Raw genomic sequence first — 11,211 nt, 5'->3', positions numbered from 1 at the left:
CTATGGAAACCTGAAAACTTTTATATTTTTACTGATTTTTAAATGTCCTTTATACATGAGGACGATTAACCAGATGCCGTAAATGGTATTGTACTTACTGTTTCTTTTTAATTTTTTGTTAAAAATTTAAGCCATCAGATTTTTTAAAATTTATGTCAAATTAATGAGTACATTTTTGTGACATTTACCAGTTTTTACATGTGTGAAAATGCATTTCTTATCCAGAGAGTACATAAATATTTGGCTGTAATACCTGCTGATTTCTATCTATCTATCTATCTATTTATCTATCTCTTTACCTACCTATCTGTCACCCTATTTTTAATTACTAAAAGTGTCTGAAATATTGAAATATGTTTGATCTATGGAACGGATTGATAATCTTCAGGATCCTCCCCCCCCCATAGCTATGTTTTTTCACACATTTGTAAAATATAATTGCTTCCTCAGTGATTTATGATGACCTTTCTTTACGGTATATGAAGTTCTTATCAGTGTATATTAGGGTCTTTTTCAGAGATAAGTACTGTGTAGCAAAGTTATTTATTATTGCTATATTATTTATATAGTGTAAATTGGGGAAAAACGTAGGTTTAAGCTAAGCAATTATGTTATAGATACACAATGTAATAATATTCTATTACAAAGATGATATAGAAGAATATGAATTGATATATAAAGTTGTTTACATTGTTAAGGGACAAATGTAAGTTTTATACATATATATTTATACTATTTAAAATATTTATTTTTGAATATTTATACACACAGGCAAACATCTGGAAGAATATTTCCAAGCTGAAACTGATGATCTTTGGAGGTTGAAGTTCTTGTTAGATTATAATTTCTTTTTGTATGCTTATCTACATTTCTCGATTTTTCTATACAGTCTAATAGATATGCAATATTCAGAAAACAATGTTATGTATTTTTATTCCTGTTGCTTAAATATAACTAAATTAACATTTTGTTAAATTTCATTCCAGTGTACAGGACTAGATTTTGCTTTTGACATTTTTATAGTTACATTTAATTAACCTCTGAATCTGAGGGAGGGTTTTTATTTAAGTGACTATTGTTTTGCTCAACAAAATGATGAGATATAATAATGAGAAATAACAATTCGCAATAAAATTATCTATGTTGCAGCCCTACCTCTAGGCCGTGGTTGATGTATCCTCACCATTTTTTAAGTGAAACAGGTTGTGGGTTTTGGGGTGATTTTCTCCTACAGACTTTTCTGATGAGTCAAGTGTGGGCCTCTTGGCTTTCTCACAGGACAGGCACCAGTCTTCCCATTGCAACAGGTTCCTTCTCTTGGGTTTTCATATTTTTTAAGTTATTTCTTTGTCTGTGGAGCATGTCTTGAAGAAATTTTTTTCAAGGTAAACCCTGACATATCTAAGACTATTTTTCTGTTGCCTTCACATATAAAAAGAAATTTGGCTATGTATAAAATTCTTCCAACACAACCTTTTTTCTTCAAAATTCTGCAGCTGTTGCAGTCTTGTCTTCTAGTTAAGTTGGTTCTGTTTTAGAAACCTATAATTTCTGCCTGGAAGCTCCTGAGAGTTTTTTAAAACAAATCCATCTTATTCAAATATTCTGCTAGTATATATTTGGGGATGCATCTATTTTCCTCAGTTTGGTCTGGTACATGTTTAGTATTTTGTATATAACAAAATTGGATTTTGGGGGGGTTTATTTTTCTTGGTGTATTTTATCTAATTTTGTGTTATTGCTTCTGTTACAATGTCCTAGTTTCTTCCTAAATGACACCTATAATTTTATATTGAATCTATGATTTTTGTTGGTCTCTGTTACTTTCATTTGTCCTCCATTTGGGATCTTACCATTTTCATTGCTTTGTCCTTTCTTTTTTGCATTCTGAGAAAATAGTTGAAGTTGTCTTCAGTATCAGTGATTACATTTTCTTCAGTATAAATTATATTATGAGCACCAATGATGCATTCACAGCTTACTGTTACATATTTACTTTTCTGGTATTAATTCCTTATAGGATCCAGCTCATTTTTTGTTAAAGATTTTTTGGGTGTGAACCATTTTTAAGTCTTTATTGAATTTGTTACAATATTGCTTCTGTTTCATGTTTTGGTGTTTTGGCCCCGAGGCATGTGGGATCCTAGCTCCCTGACCAGGGACCGAAACCGTACCCCCTTGGATTGGAAGGCAAAGTCGTAACCACTGGACAGCCAGGGAAGTCCCCAGTTCATTTTTTATACACTTGATTGCTTTTAAATCTTAGTTTGTCTGTCCATAAGACTACTTGTTTTCCCACAGAAGTCAAGGTTTTTCAATGATGTAAGGAAGTAAAACTTCACCATCCCTTCCTTCGTTCTGGTTCCAATAAGAAATCATATTCAGGGTTTTTTCTCTTACGTCTTTAGCATGAATTCCACTTTTCCTTTTACTGGAATTTTTTTTTTTTTTTTGGTACTCTTCATTTTTTTTGTTGTTGTTAATTTACTCATTGTTGTATATCAGGCTTATCCCAGCTTGGAGCTTACTGCAGAGAGGGTAATTGTTCTTAGCCCCAACATTTGTTTACTTAGGTGCTGAGTGCATATTCCTCTTAGTTCTACAGTTGGATCAAAGACTGGCTCAGTTTTTGGCTATTAAGAATAAAGATGTTATACACATTTGAGAACAGGTTTTTGTGTGAACACAGATTTCATTTCTCTTGGCTAAATGCCCAGAGGTATAATCACTGGGTTGTATGGTAGTTGTATGTTTAGTTTATTAAGAAATTGTCAGACTATTTTTCAGAGTGGCTGTATCATTTTGCAATCTTATCAGCAATGTATGAGTGATCTAATTTCTGTACCTCCTTGTCAGAATTTGATGTTGCCATTATTTTTTATCTGATCCATTCTGATAGATGTTTAGTGATACCTCACTGTAATTTTAATTTGAATTTCCCTAATGGCTAACGAAGCTGAATGTCTTTTCATGCGCTTATTTGCCGTCTGTACATCTTCTTCAGTGAAATGTCCCTTCATGTCTTTTTCCCATTTTCTAATTGAACCGTTTTTTGTGAGTATGATTTTTCTGAGAATTTTAGAAACTAGTCTTTTCTCATATGTATGGTTTGCAAATATTTTCTCTCTCTCTCTGACTTGTCTTTTTTACCATCTTAATAAGGTTTTTCACAGGGAAAAATTTGTTTAATGTTGATAAAGTCTGATTTATCAAATTTTCCCCTTATGGATCATGCTTTTGATGTTAATTCTAAGAACTCTTTGCCTAGCACTAGATCATGAAAATTTTATCCATTTTTTAAATAAAAGTTTTATGGTTTTACATTTTACATTTAAATCAGTGACTCATTTGAGTTATTTTTTGTATTAGGTATGAAGTGTAAGTCGAAGTTCAATTTGTAACCTATGGATGTCCTATTGCTCCAGAACACTTGTTCAGAAATTTATCCTTTCTCCATTGAATTGCTTTTGCAACTTTGTCAAAAGTCTGTTGGAAATATTTGCGTGGGTCTACTTCTCAGTCCTCTATTCTGTACTATTGATCTGTGTGTCCATCATTTTGTCAATACCATGTAGTCTTGATTATTCTAGTTATATAGCAAGTCTTGGAATTTGTAAGTCTGATTCCTCCTACTTTATTTTTTTCTTTTTCAAAATTATTTTAGCTATTTCATCCCCTTTTCCTTTCTATAAAAAGTTTAGAATAATATTACCTATACCTACAAAAAAAGTCTTGTTGGGATTTGGATAGGAATTTTTCAACTTGCCCTACTACAATTCTTTTTCTGGTCCAAGATCCAATCCAGGGTTCCACATTGTGTTTAGTGTCATTTCTCCTTAGTCTCCTAGAGGCTGGGACAGTTCCTTTGTCTTCCTTTCCTTTTGTGGCTTTGACAATTTTAAGAATATTGGTTTTTTATTTTGAAGGATGTCTCTTTTTTACTCCTTAGCATAAATTTAAATTTAATACATAGTTAAACATATATATTCAAATTAAATATAGACACACCTATATTAAGATTTCACCATCAAAAATAAAGTAACAGTCCTTTGTTTTCCTTTTGTGGAAGATATAGGCATTGCATTCAACCTCAAGAAACTCTCTCTCTTTCTCTTTCTCTTTTTTTATCATTCTCTGAGTTTAGAAAATTTTTGACATGTATCTACCATTATACTCTCATACAGAGTAATATCGCTGCCCTAAAAATCCTCTGTGCTCTAATTATTCCTCCATACCTTCACCCCCTGGAAACCACTAATATTTTTATTGTCTCCATAGTTTTGCCTTTTCCAGAATGTCGTATAGTTTGAATCATATCGTATGTAACCTTTTCAGATTGGCTTCTTTCACTTACTATATATACTTAAGATTCCTCCATGTCTTTTTATGGCTTGATAGCTTATATTTTTTAGCACTGAGTTGTATTCCACTGTCTGGGAATAACACAGTTTATTCATCTGTTCATTTACCAAAGGACATCTTGGTTCCTTCCAAGTTTTGACAATTATGAATAAAGCTACTATAATCATCCATATGCAGGTTTTTGTGTGGATATGTTTTTCAGCTCCTTTGAGTAAATACCAAGGAATGTGATTGCTGGATGGTATGGTAAGAGTATGTTTATTTTTGTAAGAAACCGACAAACTGTCGTCCAAAGTGACTGCACCATCTTGCATTCCCACCAGCAATGAACGAGAGTTCTGTTCCTCCATTTTTCACCAACAATTGGTGTTGTCAGAGTTCTGGATCTTGGCCATTCTAACAGGAGTATAGTGGTATCTTATTGTTGTTTTAATTGGCATTTTCTGAAGACATATGATGTGGAACATCTTTTCATATACTTGTTATCTGTATATCTTCTTTGGTGAAGTGTCTGTTATGGTCTTTGGTCTATTTTTTAGTTGGGTTATTTGTTTTATTACTGTTTAAGAGTTATTATATGAGTTATTATATATTTTGGATATGTATCTTGCAAATATTTTCTCCCAGTCTGTGGCTTGTCTCATCATTCTCTTCACAATGTCTTTCACAGAAAATATTTTCTTAAATTTTAATAAAAAGTCCAGCTTATCGATTATTGCTTTCATGGATCCTGCCTTTAGTGCTGTATCTAAAGATTCATTGCTATACCCAATGTTATCTAGATTTTCTCCTATGTTATCTTCCAGGAGGTTTATAGTTTTGCATTTACATTTAGGTTTGTGATCCATTTGGGTTTTTTTGTGTGTGTGTGAAGGGGTGAGGTCTATGTACAGATTTATTTTTTGCTTGTTAATGTCTACTTTTCAAGCAACAGTTTTTGAAAAGACTGTTTTTGCTCCAATGTATTGTTTTAGCTCCTTTGTCAAACATCAATTGACAATATTTATTTGGGTCTGTTTCTGGGCTCTTTATTCTGTTCTATTGATCTATTTGTCTCTACTTTTGCCAATTCCACACTTTCTTGATTACTGCAGCTTTTAAGTCTTGAAGGCAAATAGTGTCAATCCTCTGACTTTGTTCTCCTTCAATATCGTGTTGATTCCTTTCGGTTTTGTTTTTCTGTATAAACTTTAGAATCACTTTGTCAATAGCTACAAAATGTTACTGAGATTTTGATTGGGATTGTATTAAATCTATAGATCGAGTTGGGAAGAACTGACATCTTGACAATATTGAGTTCCTATTCATGAAAATGGAATATCTTTCCAATTTTTAAATTTCTTCTTTGATATTTTCATCACAGTTTTTAAGTTTTCCTCATATAGATCTTATACATATTTTCTTACTTAAGTATTTCTTTTCTTTTTTGGTGGTATTGTAAAAGGTAATGTGTTTCTAATGTCAAATTCCACTTGTTCTTTGCTGCTATATAGGGATGCAATTGACTGTATATTAACCTTTCATCCTGCTGTCTGTTATAATTGTTTATTAGTTCCAGGAGGTTTTTTTCTTTCTTTCTTTCTTTCTCTCTTTCTTTCTTTCTTTTTAATTTGGCAATTCTTTAGGATTTTCTATATAGACAATCATGTCCTCTGTGAACAAAGACAGTTTTATTTCTCCCTTCCCAGTATGTATGCCTTTTATTTCCTTTTCTGGTCTCATTGCATTAGTTAGCAATCCCAGTACAATTTTGAAAAGGAGTGGAGAGAGGAGACATCCTTGCTTTGTTCCCGATCTTAGCAGGAAAGCTCCAAATTTCTCACCATGATGTATGATGTTAGCTGTAGATGTTTGTAGATATTATTTATTAATTTCAGGAAGTCTCCTCTATTCCTAGTTTTTTTTTTTAAGATAGTAGTCATTTTTTCTTTTTAAAATTTATTAATTTATTTATTTTTGGCTGTGTTGGGTCTTCGTTTCTGTGCGAGGGCTTTCTCTAGTTGCAGCAAGCGGGGGCCACTCTTCATCGCGGTGCGCGGGCCTCTCACTATCGCGGCCTCTCTTGTTGCAGAGCATAGGCTCCAGACGCACAGGCTCAGTAGTTGTGGCTCACGGGCCCAGTTGCTCTGCGGCATGTGGGATCTTCCCAGACCAGGGCTCGAACCCGTGTCCCCTGCATTGGCAGGCGGATTCTCAACCACTGCACCACCAGGGAAGCCCACTATTCCTAGTTTTATCATGAGAATTTTTATCATGAATTGGTGTTGAATTTTGTCAAACACTTTTTCTACATCTATTGATGTGATCATGTGATTTTTCTTCTTGATGTGATGGATTATAATAATTGATTTTTAAAATATTAAATCAGCTTTGCATACTTGGAATAAATCCCATTTGCTTGTGGTGTATAATTTTTTAACATCGTTGAATTTGATTTGATAACATTTTTTGAGGATTTTTGCATCTATGTTCATGAGAGGTATTGATATGTAGTTTCCTTTTCTTTTAATGTCTTTGTCTGGTTTTGGTATTAGTGTGATGCTGGCTTCAAAGACTGAGTTAGGAAGTATTCCCTCTGCTTCTATCTTCTGAAATAATTGATATAACTTCTTTCTTAAATTTTTGGTAGAACCTACCAGTGGCACTTTCTGTTTTGGAAGATTAATAATCATTAATTCAACTTCTTTAGTAGATATAGGCCTAATCAGATTGCTTATTTCTTCTTGTGTGAGTTTTATCAGATTATGTCTTTCAAGGATTTTGTCCATTTCATCTAGATTATCAAATTTGTGGGCACAGAGTTGTTCATAATATTCCTTGATTATCCTTATAATGTCCATGGGATTATATAGTGATGTCCATTCCTTCATTTCTGGTTTTAGTCATTTGAAACCTATCTCTTTTTTCTTAGTTAGCCTGGCTAGAGTCTTATCAATTTTATTGATCTATTCAAAGAGTCAACTTTTGGTTTCATTGATTTTCTATATTGATTTCCTATTTTTATTTTCATTGATTGCTGCTCCAATTTTTATTATTTCTTCTTTTCTGCTTGTTTTGGTATTAATTTGCTCTTCTTTTTCTAGTTTCTAAGGTTGAAACTTAGATGATTGATTTTAGATCTTTCTTCTTTTCTAATATATGCATTCAATGCTATAAATTTTCCTCATTTCCCTCTAAGGACTTTTGCTGCATCTCACAAATTTTGATAAGCTGTTTTTTCATTTTCATGATATTTTAAATATTCATGAATAGTTCAAAATATTTTAAAATTTCTCTTGAGATTTCTTCTTTGAATAATGTGTTATTTATACATGTGTTGTTTAACAGCCAAGTATTTGGGGATTTTCCAGCTATCCTTCTGTTTCTGATTTCTATTTTAAGTCCACTGTGGTCTGAGAGCAGACATTATATCATTTCTATTTTAAAAGATGCATTAAGCTGTGTGTTATGGCCCAATCTTGGTGAATGATCAATGTGAGCTTGAGAAGAATGTGTACTCTGCTACCGATGGATTAAGTAGTCTATAGATGTCAATTATATCCAGTTGACTGATGGTGTTGTTGAATTTACTGATTTTCTGCTTGCTGGAACTGTCTATTTTTGAAAGAAGGGTGTTGAGATCTTCAACTATGGATTCACCTATTTCTTCTTGCATTTCTATCAGCTTTTGCCTCGTGTATTTTGACACTCGGTTGTTAGGTGCATATATGCTAAGGATCTTTATGTGTTTGTTTTTGATTCCTGTTTCTTCTGTTTTCTGCTGGTTGTTTTTTGTGAATGAATGTTTAGTGTTTGTCATCAATTCTCATTTAAGCCTCTTTGTCCTTTCTCCCTGCTGTGGGAGAGCTAGTTCTGTCTGTCTTCTCCTTCATTTATATGATCCCTAATAATATCCATTCTGCTCTTTACTACCTCCAACCAACAGATTCACTTACTGCATGTGGATGTTGGGCTCCTGGCACTTACTTTAGGAGGCTTTATTTCTATGCTGCCAAGTCTTCTTGGCAGGCATCTCTCCCCACGTTGAGATCAAGTCCCCTCTGGTCTGATTCCCTGGCGGCATAACTGCCTAGGACAGGAGTCATCCCTGAGACCACTCCTTCTTTGATTTCAGGTCACTGAGGATAATCACTACTAGTTTTCAGAGGTAAGAAGGTGTCAGTGGTGTGTTTCCTAACAGCTCATGTCTGCCACTTACCTCCAGCCCCTGCTCCTCTGAGTTAAAGCATGTTTCTGAGGATTTGTTTAAGACCTTCTTTCTTTATTCCTCTTCTGTGTCTCATTATGTCTTTGTCTCAAGTTGATATGCATGTCAATGCTTAATTCTTGTTATTACATCTTTTAATAATAATTACAGAAAATTCCCTCTTTATTTTCTTAAATCATTGTTTAAATGCAGAATTATTATGATATTCCTAAGGAGGTTTTTTTCTTTAGTTAAATTTTTTTTTTAATTCTTTTTTTTAAACATCTTTATTGGAGTATAATTGCTTTACAATGGTGTGTTAGTTTCTGCTTTATAACAAAGTGAATCAGCTACACATATACATATATCCCCATATCTCTTCCCTCTTGCGTCTCCCTCCCTCCCACCCTCCCTAACCCACCCCTCTAGGTGGTCACAAAGCACCGAGCTGATCTCCCTGTGCTATGCGGCTGCTTCCCACTAGCTATCGGTTTTACATTTGGTAGTGTATATATGTCCATGCCACTCTCTCACTTTGTCCCAGCTTACCATTCCCCTTCCCCGTGTCCTCAAGTTATTTTTAAATGACAGGGACTCTAAAATAATGACTACCTATTTGATGCAGGACATTCTTGGATTTGTCTGATGTTGTGATATTATACTTCATTTTGGAATAATATTATAGCATCCCTTGAATCTTGCATGGCTAATAGAACTGACAGAAAGCCTGGACAGAGGATCAGGCTCACAAACAAGATGGAAACCTGAGCAACTCTCTAGCTATGCACACCAGAAATTATTGACAATTATATCACAGTGCTGCCGCTGAAATGAACTCCAATGATACTTTTATATCCTTGATCACTCAGCCCAAGATTCAAAGTCCTTGCATGAGAGCGTTAGCCTGGCTTGGGAAGGTCAAGTAGGGCATGGTGATTTATTATACTAATATTGCAAATACAGGGAAAAGAAGTTTCCCTAAGAGGAAAACAGAGTGCAATTACCAAAATAAAAATGGGAAGAGGCAGGATTGTGGAAAACAGCAAAAGCCCACTGCAAACTTTTAACTAGGTATCTCAATTTTAATTGGAATGAGTCATGCTGTGTGGCCTTGCTGAATAACTAAGAGAGAAGAGTGGAAGGCTAACAATCTACTCTGGCATCTTCCTCTTTGATACGACTGTGCTGGCAAACAACATTTTCTAACATCTTGGATTTCTTTATCTACAGTTAATGCCACCAGTTGACATACATCCTGTACTTTATTTTATCTGAGTGCACTTTCTAATAACTTTTGTACTTGTTTTGGAGTCGTTACACATTCAAGATGTAATCTTTACCATACTCATGTTAATCATATCATCTGTGATATCAGTGACGAATGAGATCCTCAGATCATTGGATCAAATGCCCAGGAATGAACACAGGGGCTCAAAACTCCCCTTCTCCTTCAGGACAAATGTCACCTTCTCAGAAAGTCTTCCCCACCACTGTGGTATCTAAGTAGGCCATTATATCTACCCTCCCCCCCCAGTTTAATTTCTTTGTAGTCTTTATCACGAGTTGAGATTATTTTGCTTATTTGTTTACTTATCTTTGGGCTTCCTCCATGAGAACAAGCACCATGGCCCTCTCACTCACGTGGTATGCCCAGTACCTAGCACAGGACCCTGTAAACACGAGATGTTCATCTTTCCTGAATGCTCATGCTATTGTTGGTTGAATTTGAGTTCCAAGTGCAAAATGCCGGACTTAAAACATTTCAGTGTACTTGCTGAGGTCATGCTGCCCTTCTGTGCTTTATAAACAACTATCTAGCCCTTTATACCCCTAGTGTTTTCCTTCTAAATGCCTCGATAATTTGACTTGGAATCATAGTCAATGGAATAATTTTCACAGATTTTCTTATTGCACTCTGCACTGATCAAAGTAAAAATAAATGTTCTGGCATCTTGGAAGGGTGAAATTTATTATATACTATTCATTACTTACAGGAAATAATGATTGTGACTTTAGTCCCACCTAATTACTGTCTCAAGATACTTCTATAGATAAGATGAAATTGCACCCTGGAATTTAAATGGCATTACTTGACATTTCAGGAAGCTGACAATTTTTTTTTTATTAATTATAGTGGCAAGGTAATACATGTGACTCCATTCCCAACTACTTAATTTACTAGAATGTATTGCACTCAACATATAAATTAGAGACCTGATGGTATGACAAAGGAGTACCACAAAACTGTTTATGTAACAAGTAATTTCAACAATGTACTATACTCTCATGTTAAGTAATCCAAAGACGTGAAAATACAAAATTGTAGAACAAATTATAAATTGTTTGTTTTACAAATGATATCTTCTATTAAAAACTGATTTGCCACAAGAATTTCCACCTTCTGAACAACTTATTGCCTAAAATAATAAACAATAAGTTACTAAGTTGCTTGAGAGGAAACTTGTAAATGACAGGGGAAAATATCATCTAAATTATTTTTAAAACAATGAAAAAAAAAATGAAGGTCAGGAGTTAATGGTTATTCATTCCTCCAGTTAAGTAACATTATTTGATGACCTATTAGGTGCCAGACGTTATTAGGATCAAAAATCAGATGTGAGAATAAGTCATGTGCTGTATAGGCATTTATGAAAATTTTGTGC

Source organism: Balaenoptera acutorostrata, chromosome 7, assembly GCF_949987535.1.
Source record: "Balaenoptera acutorostrata chromosome 7, mBalAcu1.1, whole genome shotgun sequence".
Classification (NCBI taxonomy): Eukaryota; Metazoa; Chordata; class Mammalia; order Artiodactyla; family Balaenopteridae; genus Balaenoptera; species Balaenoptera acutorostrata.
Note: the sequence above shows the minus strand (reverse complement) of the source record.